Source organism: Botryllus schlosseri, chromosome 8, assembly GCF_051294905.1.
Source record: "Botryllus schlosseri isolate E-star chromosome 8, Bs_hap1, whole genome shotgun sequence".
Taxonomy (NCBI): Eukaryota; Metazoa; Chordata; class Ascidiacea; order Stolidobranchia; family Styelidae; genus Botryllus; species Botryllus schlosseri.
The window spans coordinates 19631146-19652798 of record NC_137243.1 but is presented as its reverse complement, the minus strand read 5'-3'; the positions used below and the strand labels follow the sequence as shown (position 1 = coordinate 19652798).

The window sequence follows — 21653 nt, the reverse complement described above, 5'->3', positions numbered from 1 at the left end:
ATGAGCATACGGACGACGATTATCACCCGGTATAGCCGACGTATACGATATGGGATGGTTGGAGCCCTCGATAGACTGTTCAACAGCTAAAGTACGTAGAAAAAGATCATTAGTACGGAATGAATGTTTTGATGATGATGACCGCCGTCCGTAAAAATGCTGCAAGACGATGTAGTCCTGGTTAAAGAGATTTTTGATCCGTATATGACAGGAGTTGGAAGCCTATTTCGTCAGAGGAGCTATATTTACACTATATTATCAATTGTGAGTATCAATCCACTCTGCCGTCACAATTGAATATGCGCGACGTCATGGCTAGGAAAAATACCAACAACAAAAAAACAAACAATAAAAAACATGTTTTAAACAAGGGCCTTATTGTTTTAAACCTGTATGTATTAAAGTGTTTTTTTTAATCACAACCCTACATAATATGCTTTTCTCCCAGCGCGACTCAGCCAGGCCATTGATGCATTGCCGATACGTCGACTATGCTCTTTGTTGTATTAAAGAATAAGTACGAATTGTCAAGTTAAAGTGAATTCACTCTTCCATGATTCGATATTAAAAAAGAATACAATATTTCATTACCGATTTAGATTTTCGATCGGAAATCAAGATACCAACAGATTTGCAACTATTATTTTCAGGAACCAAAATCCACCGTTCATTACCTACGTTGGAACTAATTTTGCCCGAAACTCAAAGTAAAAAGTCATGATAATGGCCCCACTTTGCTTAAAATTTTGATGATCTGGTCGGGTGACAAAATGGTTTCGGAGCTTGACCACTTTCGTATAATCTTACCTGAGAACGGTTACTCTGAACACGTCATCCGCAACTCCACCCGTAGGGATTTAACGCAATTCAATACTAAAAGGAAACGGAACCTACCGAACCACCAATCAAAGATGTCTATATGCATTATACATCTCCCATGAACTGTTCCATCAATTCCCATCCGTTTTGAGAAGCAATAGGTTTCAATATCATTTACACAAGGCCGATTGTCTTCATTTTGATTCCGCATCTGCCGACTTGTAGTACGACCCACTTCTATAGGCTTTTTAAGACACCGCTTACGCGGATCAGATGGCTACATGGTGACATTTAGTATTATTTAGTTGTGGTATAGCAATATCCACTACAAGGATTTCGGGGATATATGGAGCGCAGCCTACATTATCATATCATATTCGGCAATCACCATGCAGTCATCTCATAGCATGATAGAGACTGTGTCAATCTACGCTAAAACTTGGCCGTCAATTTTGAGTGATTCTGTACGATAACGCTATACCCACCCTACTGATAGTATGCCGACTTTAACGGAAGTTATAATAATTCCCCGAATCGAACTAACGGTAACTAAATACCGCATGATGAACCAGGTGGCAGATTGCCGATCCCTGCAGCGATCGTCTCCGTCTACTTAATCTTTGTCGGTCGCATTGGCAATTGGTTCTTTTCTGGGAACTTGCTGACATTTGATGTGTTTAAAATTGCCGATCAGCAGCCCAACTTCCGCTGGAACATGCGCTAACGACGGCGGTGCAAGCGGGTGAAAGTAGATGTGGATTAGGCGATCTAAAGAATTCGTCATTCATAAAAACTGATTACGGGTTCGCTGTGTCATATTGTTATTATTTATCGGAGGCACTGAACACGGAAATTTCTATGAATGAATTTTTAATCGATTTCTGTGTGATGCTGCTTCGCTTAATCCGGTGAAGCGGTATTGCCCCAACCCCGGGGTAGAGATGCGTTGCTCTCATAGTCAGGTATTTCCTTTTATGAGGGTATATACGTGGCGGCATTCATCAAGAGTATATGGTGTCCCGGATCCCGACGCAGCAGCTTCACCGCAGTCGTTCAGCGTATACTTGGCAATCCTCTCTCAATAAACTCCTAACATGATAATGAGAATCATTACTTCGTGTGCGTTATTAGAACCAACATCAGGACTTTTCGTCACAGTTGATGTTACTGTGATGAAATATGTTTCGCTGATCAATAGTTTCGGGCTAACATTTGCATCGAGCCACATGATTGCTTCCTCATCGTTAGATCAACTGTGGCTCCTGTCACCCGAGTTCCGCGTGTATCATATTGCTTCGATGACGGTACGTCGTGACCTTTATAAAAAAAATCAGCGCCAGGTATAGTCGTGAAGCCACTCATTCATATTGCGGATTTATACGATCTGTTAATTAGAATACGAATGGCACGATTTTGAGAGCTCGTCCTACTTGATTGTGATGTGACTAATGCAGGGTTTCATTATTTGATCAGCTGTTTAGAAAATAGAACGTCAAGGTGACATCATGAGCTTATATGGCTCCCGTTCAAAAGCTGAGCACTTGTGAAATATTGAGTTGGGTTTTGATACTCTCGTTCTGAATTGGAATGCGACTGAAATGTTGGATTATTTTTGTTTGCGTTCTTTATGTAATGAATCATAATCTTGAAATGATTGGATTACATACAATTCCCATAATTTAGGTATAGAACAACAGCAGGACAATACTGCTGAACAAGTTGCGTTTGGTATGATACATATATCATGACTGCAGCCTATAGATAGGTGTCGTTATCGACACGATCGTCGTAAAACTTGTTCAAACTTCCATGTAACTTCCTGGCACATATGCTGCCAGCGATAATACCGTCGTTATGTAGGATAGCATTTTACATCCCGGAAAAGCGCTTACCGGTATCGGTAGTTTGAAGCGGTGCTCAGATGACTGGTTTTACTATAGGTTATTCGCAAGCTGGCTGCGAATATTCAACTTTATGTTTCCAATTTCAGCCGACTCCAAGTTATAACACGAATGCGTTGAGAGATAAATTTTGAGGTAGAGCGACTGTGATCCTGTCGACAATGTAACGTGTGTACTTCTGACGAATCTTGTTCGCCGTGAGATGAGCTAAAGCATTCTTGTAGTTGGATGCACCGGATCTTTGAAAGATGCAGATCCCGAGAAGTTCACTATCTCCTAAGCGTGGCAGAGTATATGCAAGGAATACGAATATTTACTGTGCATCGAAAATCACATGAATATATTTGGTGGTTGTTAATGTCTCTCACATGCATACGATATATTTTTTCAGTTTCGTTCACATGCTCTCTAAAGTTGGTCGTTTGAGTAATCAACATCATCTGCAGCATTCGTCGAGGTCGGGACATCATGTCGCTAAAATATGTTGTCTCCACAAACCTGGACTTATACGGTGAAGTTATACATGCCGTGGTTAGAGTGTCACATTTCTGTCGTGTATTGCATATCAGTGTATGCCGCAGTTTTGTATACGATAAGTAAGAGACTACGCTTGATTGTAACACTCACTTTGACAGCTTGACCTTTCTTTCTAGCGTATTTCTAGGTAATCGTAGTCTGTCGGTGAGGCATCGACATATATTACCTTTACTCAGTAGCAAAGTCTGCTGCTGGTTTGAACCGTTTCCAAGCATTCAATACAGAAAATACAACAGGCAGCCAATAATCAATCAAAGCTCTCAGGCCGAAGCTGCAAATAAGCTAGACTTCTCGCGGAAGTCGCAGCAGCCCTATCGAATTGGCACAACATTAGTATCGGAAGAATTTCGCTTTGGCGAGGTAAGTCATCATGTTCTTTATAGCTGAGTTATAGTACATCGTTTGGGTAAATTGAGACGAATCGCATGATCAGGAAAGCTCATTACTTTGTGTCGCGTGATTCCGTCAGTTTTAATGAAGTTATCCCAATAGGTGGTGTATCAAACTTTACTATTGTTATGCTATAAATTTTACTTGTGCTACATATTGTGGGTATTGCATGTATTTAACTGTCTAACGCCAGATATAAATGGATAAATGCAAGGTTGGCATGAAGAGGACCATCCATTACACTGATTTATCTTTTGTGCAATCCATAACCTTGCATTAATGCTGAAACAGTCGCTAGATCACACATTGCATAAGTGACACATTGGCCGCCATTTTGTAAACATAGTAGCGAGATGTGTGATTGACTGTTATAACATGATATACCGCATCGGCGGAATATTTGTTTCGTGAACGATCCTCGCTATACCACGGCGCGAGAATTTTCCGCCGAGATGCGCTACTAACGCCTATGATTAATTTTGCGTTTTTGATGTTTGTCATTCCAACCTTTCCAGGGGTTGTCTCATGATCGCTCTTGGTTGTATGGTAATGCGAATACCCTATCGACTACGATTGTGATTACGCACTCCCACAGGAGTTCAATAGTAACATTGGTGGTATACCGAGGTTTTCCCCTAAATGTTCCGAAAGTTCGTGAATCGTTGATACTTTTCGTGCCTTAGAAACGTTCCAAATATACTACGACTGAGCGATCAGTTTAGAATAGCCTCGTTCTTCTGGAACGTATTTACGGCACGAAATTGTGATTTCTGAAACGCCAACTATGACCGCGAGCGTGCGGACGGGACGCGGACTCTATACGCGGAAGCTTGTTGTTATCCAGTTTACCCCTGCTTTGGTGTTATCAGTTTACGCGTCAGTCATAGATACATGTAGCAGGAATTGCTTTTCTGGTGCGGGATATCCGTAGTGGCAGCACGGGGAATGAATCATACGATACTGAATCCAGCTGATAACGCGTGGTTGCCGGTGGATAGCGAACTTTCGTTTTTGCGTCGGTTTTGAACAACCAACATCTCGATGTGCTTACGAATATCCAAAGCGGTCATTATACATAGACAATTATCCTCAATAATTGTGCAATTGCATTGACATGCAATATCTGTGCCATGCTTTATTTCGTTTTTCCTTAACAACCTATATTAGCCAGATGTAACTAGTCGCTCTGCCATAATTATGTCCCACCTGCGCAAATGCGCATTTGCACATCACATGCACACATGCAAATGAGCATTTGCGCAGGTGGGAAATAACTATGGCATTTAACATAGGCCAGATTTGAAGCAGTTAGTGAATTGAGAATACCAACTTTTGTTATCTTTACCAGTTTCCGCCCTTTCATTAATAACCTGCCGGACTTGGTCAATTTTTTTTATAATTATGGTGTTTCCACTATATTGGTAGCTGAGATGCTGAATATTTGTATATTTGAAAACGGGTCCACGAAACAACATTATTTTTGGAACCGATTCACAGACCAAAACAAATTGTCGACACATGGTCTAGCGTATACTTCAATCATGGTTTCTGTTTTATTGGAGATTATAACATTTCATTAATATTTTACACGTTAGAAAATACATCACTAAGCATAGTATGTAACTACCATTACTAACGGCTCAATGAGCGTAACATAAAAATAACCTGATCCTAGTCATGTCCTTTCAAAAAAAATTGAAGACAGCTCCGCTTACAATTAATTAATTTTTGACCAACCGCGGTAGGAAGACAGTATGTGGACGAAAGTGATGACAAATTAGAGCTGTTAATTGCCGGTTTACAAAAAACTACTTAACTCTCCATGTATCTTGATAAGGTACGCACAGGCTTAAATGTCAAATAGAATACGCTTCAATTCACCGAATGAAATTCACATATAATAGCATGTCAACAGTATCTTCCCACGTAGCAAACTTAGCCAACTTCTGGACCATTTTGATGACGTCACGGGACATTGCTGGCACATGTACGGTCGTATTGTACAGTTGCTCACGACTTACGCTGTGCCGCGCCGTTGCCGGCTACGTCTAAGCCTACTGTTTTGATCAATGAGCGTCCCAGTGGCTATGATATTTTCGCCAGTCGGATGGCATGTATCCCGTTTCTCCTAGGAAGTCTAGCAGCTCTATGTGAACGATATACAGATTCGATAGCATATGGTCGGAACATAAGGAACTCGTTGCGCCAAACAACTATTTCCGATATGCCGTAAACTCCGGTAAGGAACATCATCGATGTATTATCCCGAAATACAATCCGTGGTAATCTGCGGCACTGTGTATCTCAATATGGAGATACCACGGCCCTTTGGTGATAAACCACGTAACCTGAGCGGATTGGTGTCCCGCAGTAAGGCGTCATGTGCAAGGGAAGGTAAACCGGCGCCACGGTCTAACTATACTCAAAGCAGTTATAGCCATCTTTGTCGAGGGCCAATATTATGCCGTCAACGTACTATGGCTGCGCTTGTGACTGGGTGGTTGTAGCTCTACTCTTCCACACCTAAATAGAGAATATCTATTACTCAGATAATGGTTTCATCACGATTACATTAATGGGCTGCGATAGTTCATTGGTTATATTTTATTGCCGACTCTTGAATTTCAAACTGAATCTTAGTGATTGAAATTATGCCGAGTTGTTTAATTTTAAACGGAACCTGAGTAGTGGGTATCAGTGTATATATTGGATCATCAAACGTTTGTGGGATTATAGTTCTAATGTTGATATCACACTTCAATCTCGACGTCACTGCACAGTGCACACACAGCTTTTCCTATGCCCCGACTTTTTTCGCTTTGTTCGCCAAATCTCCGTGTGTCATTTCAGCGTGATAGCATATGTGATGTCATCATGACAATTGCAACATCCATAATTGAGATCTTGATAGTAAAAGAAAAGTACAGCGTCTGTAAATGTAGTTGCATCACATATTGGCTAATTGACATTGCGAGCGGAGATGAAATTCCTACCAAACATGCCTTCCACGTATTTTTCACACAATCAAATTATCTTTTACGCATAACCTTTATGAAGCCGGTACATCCGACGAATATCTGATACTGGACGTCGACCGCTGGCCTAGAATACTACATATATATATTCATGATGAGCCTGAATGAAATTTGAACTGGATTTGCTGCTAAAATGGTCACATATGCGTTCTGGCATTATAGTTTACTACTATCAAATCATAGTTTACCACGTAGCTTATGGAGGAGAACGCCATTATACTTAAAAAGAGGTGTAGGTCGTTGAAAATCGACCGATCAATTCTGCTATGCGATAACTTCATATGCACAAGCCTCTGACGTAACGGAACCTGATCGATTTACTCGCAGGAAGTTACCCGCCCATTTCCTCTTCCTTTAAGATTAATTTTGCACAAATGCTGCTTTGCACAGCCTAAAGGCTGCCGCATAGGCGCAGGCAGTTCGGCGTGGCCTATGCAGGAACTGAAATGTATTCACATTTATGAAGGTATTCTGCGACAGTAGGGGTATTCTTGTGACGGACTCGATTGACTCGTAACAGGGGTTTGCAAAACAAATTATGATGTAGATGCACACAAATAAAGCATTCACGAATTCATGGCTTGGAATTCCGTTCAGTCATCTGGTATACGCATTCATTATATATTGTATTCGCTTTCAATGTAAAGCAACTCTAAACATAGAAAAATAGCATCGACACCCCACCCACACATATACAGATTAGATATTTGACACGTGGTCAGCGCTGCAATTTTTAGTCTAACGATATCATCAGGGTTGTAATGACTCGAGTCCGACCCGAGTCACGAGTTTCTGGTGACTCGACTTGACTCGAATCATTTTCTCAAAATACGGAAATGACTCGACTCGACTCGAGTCCATCTGTATGTTGACTCGACTTGGACTCGAGTCATTGCGCATGACTCGAACCAGTCATATGGCTCGAGACTCCGACGGCCAATACCGATATTTCATTGTAGTTTCGATGAATAGTAAAGTAACCACACTATTGGGATTTCGTCTATTGGTACTAGTACTTGAAAATGCAATCAGAAACTGCTAAAAGTGAGGAAAATTGGTATATTGCAAATGAAAACTATTCGATATCACCAAACAGAGTTATAAAAAGTGTGTATAACAAGACTTGAACTGGAAACTGAGCAGTCAACACAATGACTTGGACTCGGACTCGAGTCATATTACCATGATTCGGACAAGACCCTCTGTTAGCTGACATGGACTCGGACTTGACTCGGTGGTGAATCGAAAATGACTCGACTTGACTCGAATCAAAACTATAAAAGTGAGATTGACTTGTGACTCGGAGCCTTGTGGCTTGATTACAAGCCTGGATTTCACACATCCATTCAACTGTAATTTTAATAACTTCTAAATTTGTCACCACTGTTGAAAATCAGCTTTGACGAACGCATAATCTTACTCCTAGCGGACGAAATCGATACGTGGACTCTGGACTGGGCACTGACAGTGAATATTTTCATGGAACAATATACGTTACGGTTTGACTATGTTACGTTAGAGATTTATGTGTTCGTCTGTAATATCGAGTAGATATCACAATTTGAAAGAAATATCGGTATCGGCCAGTAGACACCATAAAACCATTTTCGTGCAACATAGCAGTAGGGATTCAGTGAAGCTACTGCTTCTAGTGTGGGATATACTATATTCCTTATAGCCGTACCGGCGTCCAGTGTAGCGGTTTGTTTCGTGTCCAAGCATAAAAATGGATGCAAATCTATTCAACTAAATGCCATGAAGTTTCTAAATGCACCCTTAAGCTTGATGCAATAACTTTTAAATATCCGCTAAATACATATCGGTGTAAAGGTGTAAGTCGTCGGTTTTATCGGCATTGGTTCAAAAATCCGATGTCGATTCGGCTCTTGTTGCGATTCTTTATAACAAAAATAATCCTGTGGTCGTCATTGTGATGTGAACAGATAATTCGCCTGTACTCTCCAACACCACAACCTCAATCACCTCTCGTTGATTTCGTCATAACCAGCAATTTGGTAATTCAATCCGTTTATGGTCAAATGTTTTGTGATATCAATTTTTTGCCGTGGCGCACCAGTCCGATAAGGTGAGAAGCGTCGCATTGTTTCATTTTCAACAATTATTAATAATAATAATAACTATAATAACAACAAGAAGACGAACTTGCTCTGATCCCTGCCCGAATTTCCGAATTTTACATTATGACCTCACATACTCAACTGCATCATCACAATACACGCGGTATGCCAAGACGTGGTCAGTAACGAATATAGGGTTACCATACGTCCTTTTTGTAGAAATTTCCTTCCTTCGCCCAAATGTCCACCTTTTTAGCCTAAAATGCCCAAGACGAACAAGAAAGACGTCAAATGTTGACGTAAAAGATCGACGACTGGTTACGCGGGAGTAAAATCTGAAAATAGACCTTTACATCTTAGTCAACGTTGATAAGTGATAATATAAGGTGAATAAGCGGGTATTTTGGGAGTACAATAGAAAAAAATCACCTTTTATTTCTTAGTCAACACAAGAGAAGTGTCGTTACAAAGTGAGTAATTCGATAGTAATTCTATTTTTTAGTCGACACATCAAGATTTCCAGTAAATATTCCAATATCAGTTGTTTTCGATTTCGGTAGACTAACTTTTATGGTCTGAAAAAAGTGTCCCCCTTTTCCGATTCCAAAATATGGCAACGCTAGTAACGTGTACTTGTACCTTTCGAATTATTTCAAGTATATTTAGCCTATTCCCATTACTTACTCAAGTGGTCATGATGTTAGATTACTTCTACTTCTAGTTGACAGTTTTCAGTTTCCAAAAATAGGCCTAGAATACGTATTTTTCTATTTACCTGTATGTTTCTAATTCTACGTGACTACCTCTGGTGGCGACATTGCTAAAATATGCCCCTCCCGAATTTTGAAAGTGTTTGCTGCGCGGGTGTACGCGTATTCGATGGTATACCCGCGATTCTCAACACGTGGAAGCTTGACTTCCATCCTATTGCGGCCTCCGGAAGTTTTGTGTAAACAGATGTGAGCGCGATGTTTTCAAGTAACGCGACGCTGGCTGCACATGCGCAACAACAAATTCCATAAGACAGGATGTATAGCAAACTGCTTCCGGGATTAGAAGGATAACCTGAAACACCTAACACGCTTAACGAACCCTCGCAACAAGTCTTGAACGTATCCAATGCTTCGTATGCTAATATGAATAACTGTACTCTTCAGCAACGTCCTGTCTTCAACTATATATTCAATTCATTTGCCTAATATTGCTTTGAGAATCCGTGATCAGGCATATATGTACCGCGTAGGTATAGCCGGAGTAGATGAAGGGGTGATCTACTCAATTACAAGAAGAAGTAGTAATTTGTGAGACATGTCAAAACTATTTTACATGGAAGTAGAAATAGAAAATAAAAGATCTGAAAAGTAGTCAAGCGTGCAGCATCATAAAGTAGATTTGGTGGCAGGGTCGCTTTGAGTTTTCGTAGTTAATCGGAGGCAACTACGTTCATAATTGCACGGTTCATATCTTCGCGACTAATGAAAAATGACACAACAAATAGGTAGAATCTTTGAGACTGCATTCAGTTACTATGATACGAGGTCTATTTCAGCGGCTCTTATGGCAATGTCATGAAAAGCGTGAAAGGTAAATTTTTTTGCCTACAAAACTGTCTAAGAAAAACTGGAAGCAGTCTAAAACATAGCAACTTCAGTACGTATATAGTGGAAGTAACCGCAATCTACAGGCTCTGCGCAAAAGTAATTCTTTACTGACCACCTCTGAGTAGAAGATATTTCTTATGTACTTCCATTGCTAAGAATCACGCATGAAGAAGCTGGACAATAGGAAAATCCAAAGACTATGAGATTGAAATGTAATGTCCCTGTTTGGCTGCCTCGATGGTGCATTGTGCGATCTATGTCACGTACCCGAGACGGTAGATCACTCGTTCCTTGCATGCCCAAAGTACGATAGTCGTTCGAGCGTTTTTGATTGATTTGTGTTTGAACTTAAACGCAGAATTCACAACATACAACTTTCTCGTGTGTGGCCATAACTTCTAATATCTCACGCTGCGTTCGTCCTAGCCAAAAATGCAGTAACTTGACACATTTTTAGCCGGATTCCTGATAGTAAATTTGGGCCTTGGCACGACAGACCGATATTGTGAAAAGCGCTACATTGTCTCATTTCCAACAATTACCGATAATGCACAATCATATATATCAATTCACTTTTTATTCCAGAAAAACAAAGAAGACATCGCCTGTTTCCTGTTAAGAGAACTCCAAAAGATCCAGCATCCCTTTAAGATATCTCCGGAGACACAACAGGAATAGTAGCTGGTAAGGTAAGAGCATAAATTTACAGACATGAAACATTAACTCATGACAACCGTGTATTTTGCGAGATTTACTGGAGATGCATGATTCCATCTGCCTCTGACAGTTATTCCATAAAATCAACGCTATCCGGACAAGTGCCCAACATGTTTTATCAGCTCTCGTGTCCGAGATCCCATAGTCCCATTAAATGAGTTGAAAAACGCTTAAGAAATCCCAATAATACTCACATGATAGAACATCTTTTGAATAGCGGGACATTTGTTTTAGTTTTGTTTAATGTAAACTACTGTTGTTGGACATACAGTAGGCCTAATAGACGATACCAAGAGAATTATGACTCCACGACTTATTTTACGGTTTGTTCTGAAAATGTGATGCCCAAATGCGATTCACCTTAGTTCTCGAACAAAGCACACTTTCAAGCTAGAAAAAATGGATGGTAGGAGGAACCTTGTAGTGCATTGTGTAATGTATCACGGCGTAATTCATGCAAATATTATCCAGCATGAATAATGCGGTTACGTTATATCACATCTTTATCAGCAGCCGTGCCGTGAAGTGTCTATACTTTGTGATGCGTCTCATACCGACTGACCTCTTTACTCCAGTATGCGTAAGACTTATTTACGGTATATTTACCATAAACAAAGAACAGATATTTTTATATCTTCATCTTACGACGACCATGTTACTTTCGCATCCGCTATACTGCTGCGCGACATGTCGTGCTGTTTCTCCGCCCTCTTGCAAGGGCGTGTTTAATTTTTCATGCTCTGATCTGATGCTTTGTAGTTGGCATAACGTGGTAATGTCACGATCAGACTTTATTGTTAACGGAAAGTATTATGGCGGTATAATATGCGTTAATGCTGTACCGGAATGTATAATTACGGTGTATAATTACCGTCTCTACATCGACTGCATCTTGGCCATCTTCAATTATGTATTGGATTCATATTGCGTGTAACAATATAGCCTACAAATCTACACCTTTATCGGAAATATTCAATATGGTTTAATAATTGTTCGGATAAGAAAACGAGTGTACACTCAACGAAAAGAGTGTTTATTTTCACCCGTGTACCACCCTTTATATACAGATGGGAATATACCAGGGGCCGGCAACCTCTTGTGTACAGCGTGCCGAAATGTCATACAATGTCAAATTTTTACCAGCTTGCGTGTAAAACATTCAATTTATTAATATTTAATGTTTCAAGCAAGGAACACCACCAACCATTTCTCAGCATCTGGCAACGGCACCCGTTACGCCAGTGATTCTTGAATTATTGGTCGCGAAGGGAATAAATTTTATCGTCTGCATGTACATATTATTTACATAATTTATTTTCAGTCGCGCAATGATAGATCTTCTGTGTCCTCGAAGGACGCCCAAATGTCCTCTTTCTTGAAAATTATGGTCAGATGTATGTTATAATTAGGGCAAGTTTTTGCAACTTTTAGCAACTTTTCTCCATTTTTCATGCAACTTTTTGAAACTTTTTCGATTTTTCATGCAACTACTGGAAATATTTGGCACTATATGTATATAGATGGCTTCATTATTTCACTGCCGTTTAAATTTGAGGTCCTTTCCGATCCAACGTACATTCAGGCTAGACCGCCGGGTCAATTTTTTCGTGCTATTGATTTTGTTGAAGTCGCCAGCACTGAGATTTGCTACAGTGCCTTGGAAATGGATCGATTCGAGTACCTCATACCTAATAATTTCCAGGAACTGGTCCATAAATGCCACCTTTTAGTGCAACTTTGTGAAAAAATAAATGCAACTTTTTACTGCAACTTTCGTGAAAAATGAATGCAACTTGCCAGGGATTTGACTACAACAAAAACTTGCCCTAGTTCTAACTCAACTGAGATATAGGAATTCAATACTCAAGTGACGGTCCGGCGGGACTTTCGGGAGTTGCGCCGGAAAGTTGACTTTTTAAAAATATTTTAGTAAACCAATTATAAAGTCACAACAAATGACCAATTTTTCCGGATTTTACTTCGGTATTGTAAGTCTGGAAATTTTTGAAGTTTCCTCTTTTCAGATTCCCAAAATATGGTTACCCTAGGTAAAGATTGTCGTTGCTCCATATATATTGGAATCGCTTGTCAACAGTCGAAACTAAAAAAATATCTCCTTCTGAGAGACGAGCATGATTCCAAATTCGCATTTCGACACGGGGCTCATTAGTTTCCTCGGCAGGTCTCGTTTGATACATGCGGCTCAAGCTGCGGGCACTTGACCATTCGGCGCCTGGATAGTGGACATATCAATGTCGAGCGTTTTGGCCAGTCGCCAATCATTTGGCAACGCATACACCGTACAGGAATCGCATGGTCGCATGTTGTCCGAAACTTTCTGTCTAGGTCGTGTCTTCTATAGCGAGAAAATGCCCAGCGCCGCCATTCCGGTTCATAAGCTGCGCTTCAGTAGGCTGCACGGTGAACACTTCTGGACTAAAGCATTCAAATGGTTTCATACGATATTCGGTTGACGCTCTTTCATAACTGCTAATACGGTTGAATAATTTCTGTACATTATGTATAGCTTTTATAAACATTTTGTATAAACATAGTTATTTATTTATTGGGGTTTCAACATTATAATCAAGACACCAGGTCCGATAAATCGCGCAAAGCGCGGAAAATAATTTCAAGATAAGTAAAATCTGCCCGAAAAGTCTCTATTCTATATGTTGATTTACGAAATAATTTTGGATCGCCTACGAGCTTTGTACATTTTGAAAACTTCTGTTTCATTTTTTGCAAAAACATGGTTATAATAGTTTGCGCCAAATCATTTCGCGTGCCATGAAAAATTATCTCGCGTGCCGGGATTTGCCGACCCAAGCAATATGCAAGATACACGCATGGAACAGTTATCCAGGATCTAGCTCAGACTTATACCGCGGTAGCAACGTGTGCGCGCAGTAATACCTTTACCAGAATATTAGTAAGTTGATACAAGAACCCGTAGAAGTCCCGAAACATGAAGGTGAGAGTCGCCCTTGGACGTTGCCGAATGTAAAAATATTAATTACCAATACATCTGCATGCCATGGTAATATATGCATTGTGTTCGTTGCGTTATGAAAGGAACAGCTGAACTCCAATGTGACGTCACAAAGTTAAAAAGAAAGTTGTTCAGAGTTGCACAATGCACATTGCACATGCACAAACCCTCCAGAACTAGATCGAATTTTCCACGCCCGCGTTATAATGCCAATTGCGCCTGATGCAATCATTTGTCACCGTTTGCGATGCTTCCATAGCAACATATTCATAACTGTAACTCGGATGTTTTCTTCGGCTGCTTTCCGAGTCCCTACTCCTGTTTGCCACGGTGCGTATTGTTTACCGTCAAAATGCAAACGCTGGCATAGGTTTACACGCGAGGTGGTGTCGCTTTTTAGTTTCGATTTCCTATCAAACAGTCCCTGATATCCTCGCCTCGCGTCGTTTAAACTTATATGTCCCCGTCAACAATAGGTTATGAATTACCAGCTTGACAGCTCGCACCTTTGGCATCCTTTACACAACGGCAAACCTAACGCATGTGCTTCATGCAAAATACAGTTCAAACAGTGGTTAAAGACACGCTTTCAAACCACCGTGGTCAGGAAGCGGACGAGTTTGTTTGAACGTGACATCTGCAAGATCCTCCGGCAACATCTCACTGATCTCGTGAACCCAGGTTCGAGTTCAAGCACACCGGTGTCCTATGAATATATGACCCGTGTGTACCCAGCTCTTCTTCGTCCTATCCGGAGACCACTGTTCCTGATAGTGAAAGCAATATAAATCGCCTTGTTATGACTCAAGCTTGTCGATTGTTGCACAACGCTCTGTCGAAATTAAGAACTTCAGGTGTCCTGCACGCTGCGTTCGGAAGGCATAGCCTCTTCTTCTCATTAGTGGTTATGGAAGGTGGGATCAGTTACGAATTATATACCTACATTTGACACAAATGCCCAAGTTAGTTACTTCGAATTTCGTATAAGATTGGACTTAGCGACAACATGCTTGGAACTATATTTTACAAAGTAGTATTTGGAACTCAGTGGGATTGCATATTTTTAATAGCGGATATCATCCAGACCACAGAAAAACATGAGTATTTAAAATTACCCCTGTTTCACTGATGCAGTCGATATGCTGAAACGGCTATCGCCCTTTGACATTATGTACTGATGGTAATGCGTCTCGTTTATTTAAGAATGGTTGCTTCTGGTTTGGCGCAACGAAGTCAATTTCAAGTCAAAACATATACTCTGAACTCTACACCTGATGTAGTTTTGCTCTCGAACAGTGCAATTTCTGCTGTATCGAGCCACTAGTACTTTTGGAATTAAAACAGTAACCACGTGAGCACTGGTATCTAAATGTTTGCCATGTAGCTTTTACGCGAAAGCGAGGGTTAAGTCGATACGCACGGCTCGTGGAAGTGTGCCTCGCGTCTCTTACGCGAATAGCTCACAGTGTCAGTCACGATAAGGCAATAGGAAGCGTAATTCTTGATATTGTAAATTGGACACCTGCATAAGCATCCGAGCGCTAATGCAGCAAATCCGTGCCTGGAGTAATCATTTTTTTCTATCAAGATATATATTCCGTTCAGAAGAAACCTACAAAAATTGAAGCAGTTTTCGTGTAGTGATCATCCAATGAGTCTCTGTCCCTCGATAGGCGAATGTTTTTAGTCGGAAATGATTTCATTGTTGTAGCTCTGTGTCTAATTTCCGACGGCTCGCTTTGCCGTCACGATCCCCGGCTTGAACGGCACGTTTTATTATCTTGAAGATGCCGGCATGGAGAAGGTGTGACATCTCTCTCGCGACGCCTAAAACTTTCGACAGCTCGTGATATTTCCCTGTCATTGCATCATCGCCTGTCACTGAACGAGCTAGATTTAGTGACCGTGCTCCGTTTTGACTCGATTGACTCAGTGCATACTCGTATATTATGATGTCATGAGCGACTATTTACACGCGGAAAAACACCACAGGTGAAATTGACAGCGAAAGTGAATTTGGCTACAATTTCAACTGCTTCTATACCAGTATAAACATGATAAGCTCATCATTTTGTCGCATTGACCATAATACGGTGCGAAAATAGTCGAGAAAGCGATTACCTGTTTTGATCCTTGGTCGATCGTTGTACGGCTGTCAGATCATTGGGCAATGGGCATAGATTCGTATCATTTCCTTCCCCTTTGTGCGTGATTTTCTGTTAGGGCAATCTGTCAACGTCTGCTATGCGCTGCCACGCTTTTTCGCGCTCCCAAACACCTGCTTTGAGTCCATTAGCGGACGCGAGCTCGATTGCAAACGCCAACTAACAGCAAAGTTTGACGCCATATGAAAACAGTTCTTTCGCACTGTTATGTTCCAACGATTCTAATTTCCTTACGCTCTGCCAGGATGGCGTTTAGCGGTTTAAATACGCGGCCCAATTCCGTATACTTGTAATCAAGTGTACCGTATTGTGTAACACTAGTTCAGGTTACTTTGTGAGAGTATCGCACGCAAATGTGGCACGGTTCTGCGGTGCGGTCTGCGTTCACGCTATTTCGTGTTGAGTGTTTTATCAGTCGATCCGGCAGCGGACTGGTTGTCGGTTTTGATTTCACACTAGAACATCTGCCCTCAGTCCCTGGTAGGACTGAAACTTTGGACTATAAAGTCATGAAGGATTTTTTCACAATAGCAGCGGGAAGAAAGGAAAGTCTAGACATGCATGTACTGTACACAGTGTGCAGTTGTACACAGCGTACAATGGCTCGTAAATTTGCATGAAAATGATTAATATGTATTGTTGGTGCAGAGCAGGGTTGGGCAGAGTAGATTTTAAATTATTATATTTTTGTAGGCAATGGATTACAATGGATTGCAATGTATGAGCTACCGAACCAGATATCTAGCGTAAACCAGGGGGTCGATATCCCATTGGTGGCTCCTTATTCAATGGGACGCATGTTGATAAATTACAGCTATCATTCCAGCATGTGGTTATTTTTGAATAATTGACGCTGAAATATATCCATAAAACACAGTGTTAAAAGTTTAATAGTTATAATACCTTTATATAATATATAAAATATAATAAAACACTATATAATATACTATACACCACCTTTGTCTCGTGTCGCGTTCAATATAGCTCACATGAACGTAACTAAATAGAATTAAAAACTGTCATCTCTGTTTCGATTAGCTTGCGTTGATGAAATACTTACCATGTTCTAACTATAGTAAGTAATGTACTCATGATATGAAATATCGTAAAGAGGTCATAAAGTGATAGAGCGCTTTAGAGCGCTTCCACCAGCAGGTGGTGTTAGTTGTTTGCAAATCGCACTGTATTCATATCTTCCGTCTATCACGAAATACTATTACCTTAGCCCAACTATATCCCTCGAAACCATATGGGTACGCAATGTATATATCCGAAACATGCAAATCGCTGAGAACATTAGATCGGTAAAGAGTGGATATTGACCCTTATCGACTCCGCGCGTATCTATGTTTCAAGATGAGCGAAATACCAGATGCGTGTGCGAAATGTTAATTCCGGTCCTCCGAACTCATCATTGATCATGCAAATTCTTCAGATGTTATCATTTGCAGGCAATTGCATTTTGCGGGACTATACAATGTGTACAGTACATTACTACCAGCGCATCCCACTTTCGGTCATAAAATCAACTACTTTCGCGTTCAAGTATGTCCAAGGTCTATGGCTTGTGGTTTCGTTAGCATATTCCAATGGTTGCTAATCACCTCCTGGTATCGAGATCAGTTCCAATCAACGCGGCTGCTTCGTTACGTTTTTCTTCCGGCGTCAATATCTGTATCTGGAATAGTAATCGCATGGCATTGGAATGCATCGAAAAAGTATGTTTGCGTGTTAGTTATGTTGATAAAACGCTGCCAGCAATTGCGCGACATAGGCTTACCGCAATCAAGGGAAATGCAGGCTGTTGTCACTTAAAATTTTGAATTTGGAAATACGGAGTTGAAATTTATCCGTTTCAATTATCACATGAAATGACATCTATAATTGCACAGCTAACCTGTACAGCACATAATAAAACGGAATCGGTGGCTATGTAAAGTCATCTCGTTGTGGAATCTGTAGCCACGCCCCGGTGTCTCTGCTTTCAATGCGTTATCGCGTCCATTGGTTGCTATATTACACCGGATTATCGTGCATCATAGATTCACGAGTAGTTATGTAACATTGTGCCTAATTATACTTTATTCATTTGTGGGCGGTGTCGTTTACTTTACGTATAGCCTACGGAACCATAAATCAGTGAACTGGATTGAGTGTGCTGGACTTAGACCGGACTGAGTGTGCACTTCATTAAGGCAACGAAAACAGTAGATATGGGTTTGGCATTCAGTGCAAGGTCGCTAAAGTGCACTTCGGAGGCGCAGTTTTGCGTAATTCTCGCAAATATTGGTAGTAGCCAGAGGTGGTCAGTTACGAAGTACTATACTTTTTCAAAGACCCAAGTAGGTTTGGCCTACTTGGAATACGTAATTGGTTATGTTTTTTTGACTGCTTCTAATTCTATTTAGCTGTTTCTAGGTTAGGCTACTTACTGTGCAGACTTTGGATTCTGTAAAATGGATAACAGTTTGGGATATATTACTATCACATTTATGAGTGAATTTGTGCTAATAACTGAGCGAAATACCCCATGTATCACAATAACTAAATATATTTCCGAAAATCGCCCCGATTCGTAGTGTCAACGGTCATTTTGCGTTAGTCGCGACGATGCATTAACTTCTAAAAGTATACGACTCGTCAATCACATCTACCATGTGAAACTAACTTACTCTTACCCTCGGAAATTGCTACTTCTACTTTTAATTAAATAGACATTGACGCTGCTACTTTTACTTGAGTACAGGCGATGAATACTTTGAATGCTTCTGGTAATACTGAGCAGTAGAATGGTGGCCACCCTAGAACTTTCCATTGCAGTTCTCTTCCTGGTAACGTTTTACGGGTGCAGTCTTATAATCTGATTCGCGTATCGCTTCTGATAAAATATCAATGCATTACGTGATTGAAGGTGGAATCCGTGCCTCAAACTGTATCAGAATCAAAGTTCCTGTAACATGGTTTAAATGACGCGGTTCCAACAAACTGCCCTTTGCTAGATGCGTGATGGATAAAGGTAGATACGCCAGAGTGTATGCCTAGATATCGCTGATGGATCACTTCGTCTTTCGTCGAAGGCCCTGTCTCTGCCCTTTCACCTTGCAGACGGATTGCCAGAATAGGATATTTGCCTTCGGCATTCGAGTTTATTCATCACATTCACAGATATAGTTCATGTATGTATGTATAAGGGGTTTTATGGTGCTGGACTTGTGCACCAGGCCTGGGGGAGCTAATAGGTTATAGAAGTATGCTTTTATCACCCAAATCCTATATAATTCGGTGAAAATGGTTTGGTCAATCAACTCCGGGAGGAAACTTTATCTACTTGAGGTGTTCATCCGATATTCATCGGGTGTGTCTGTGAAATTGTCATATAACCTCCAAACCCCTTTGGTATTGTTTTTATTTTTATTGTAGATTACCTCATCCTCGTATCAAATCTGATTTCCCTGTCACCCTGTATATCTTATATAATTATGGTTTTATGTAAAACATATATAAAATCCTATTTAGGGTGTTGATAAAATGTGCCTTGGGTGCGGAAACATATGCTGTGTTTTTCGCCTACCGGTATATCGTTTGGAAATTGGTGTATTTTAAAAGTTGATTGATCCTTAGCGTTGCACGCGGTATGAAATCTTCATTTGCACTGCACGAATCTGCAAACGATTGCCGTCCGCGGCTTCGGCGGGTTTGCGAGATTTATGCCATCGGCGAGTCACCTTTCATTAGCTACAGCAAATATATACTTTTGACATTGTACGTGAGCCTGCCGCGAGATTGACCGTCTCATGGTGGTTGACTTTTCTCCGATACTGGGCTCGTGTTTGATGCGCAAATGTAGCCTTCAATACTTGTTTGCTCTGTCTGGGTAGCGCAGCTGTGCTGGCCAGATGTGGTCGAAGTTGATACTCGAGTAGAAGTAGATTCATCGTTGTAAATGTGTACTCAAGTATACAAGTTAGGATTCTCAAGTCAGTTAAAAAGTGTTATATGCCTAGTTTGTCTACAGACTGAAAACTGTTAAGTAGAAGTAAAAGTATACTATAGTCAAAAATCATAACTACATGGGTCAGCACTCAGTAGTGCAAGCAGGCAAATACCACTTGAGCACTACGAAGAGGTAGAAGTACTAACTCTGGTGTTGGCCCCTGGCGAACTGGGGAATTTGATTTCAGAAGTTTCCCCGTAAATTAAAGAATAGAAATTATTAGTAGGCTTCACGCCTAGCAAAAAGAGTGTGTTTTCACACCTGTGTACCTCCTTGATATACGGGTGTGAATATACACTCGTTGTACACGAAACGATAATCTACCCCAGTCCCCAGACTTACACTGCGGTATAAATCAGGCACAACATTTTAATCCAAATGACGCTTGCACGTGGGGTCGTAGGAAGGTATGCACGTAGACATGTAGGATTGATAACCTCGGTACAATTCTGTGCCATCTTTTGGGTGTAAATGTACACTGCACACTATTTTCCGTAAGACTGTGTTTTCTTCAATAACGCTCCGTATCATACACGGTGGTCAATTTGGCCATTGATTCAACCTTCACGCCCTCAAACAGCGGTGTTAGTGCGACCGGGTCTCGTTTTCAGCGAGACCCGGTGGTCCGCGTAGTCGAATGAAAGAGCGGGATGCGGCTATCAATATCGGGAATGATCTTTGCTTCGGCTTTCTTGACATATGTTTGTCCGTCAAGAGCTACTTGTGACTCTTACAGGAATATCTCGTCAATTTCCTATGTATAGTGTGGATTGAGAGTAATTAATAATGGCAACAAGTCAGCATTGTTGCGTCTCATTTCAATTCGGTCATGTTGGCCCGCGAATAGCCACTATAACATGCAATGAATTACCGAAAATCCCCCTTTGACGAACAGCGCATGCCAAGAGATGTATACGAAATCATTCTGCGGGTTAAGCCGTATAACTGCATTATGCCCGCGAAATCATGTCGACCGCAAAGCATCCATTAGTCTCGCCTCGAAGTCGTTGAACATGGCATGAACCGATATTAAAATTGAGCTGCTTCCTCGGATATGGTCGTAATCTCTCTGTGTGTGTTCTAGAGCAGTGGTTCTCAACCTTTTTCACCCCGCGGACCGGTAAAATTTCAAAAAATGTCTGGCGGACCGGTGAACTTTCAAAATTGAAATGAATCCAACATGTAGAGTATGCAACCGTTTTTTGTCATTATATGGTGCTAGAGAGTGACATTTTATGGTAGTGAGTCTGCCGAGTCGAGGTAGAATTGCCTTGTCCAGATAAACGTGATACCGCCGAGAATCGTTTACAGTCTTTCGCGCCGAAGGACGTGGGTTTAACCGACCACGCCAACTCGAATAATATTCTTCCTTTTGACAATATCAAGAGAAGAAGCGTTTCGGAGTAGAATCAAGCACATTGTCG

General features: G+C 40.9%; 1 protein-coding gene across 1 annotated transcript in view; it reads left to right on the top strand.

The window, feature by feature from the left end:
• Positions 1 to 3378: 3378 nt before the first annotated feature.
• Positions 3379 to 21653, top strand: part of LOC145445059 (uncharacterized) — a 70663-nt gene continuing 52388 nt past the window's right edge. The window contains exons 1-2 of the mRNA XM_080323155.1: positions 3379 to 3617; positions 10947 to 11050. The gene's annotated coding sequence lies outside the window, so the exon portion shown is untranslated. The remainder of the gene's footprint in view (positions 3618 to 10946; positions 11051 to 21653) is intronic.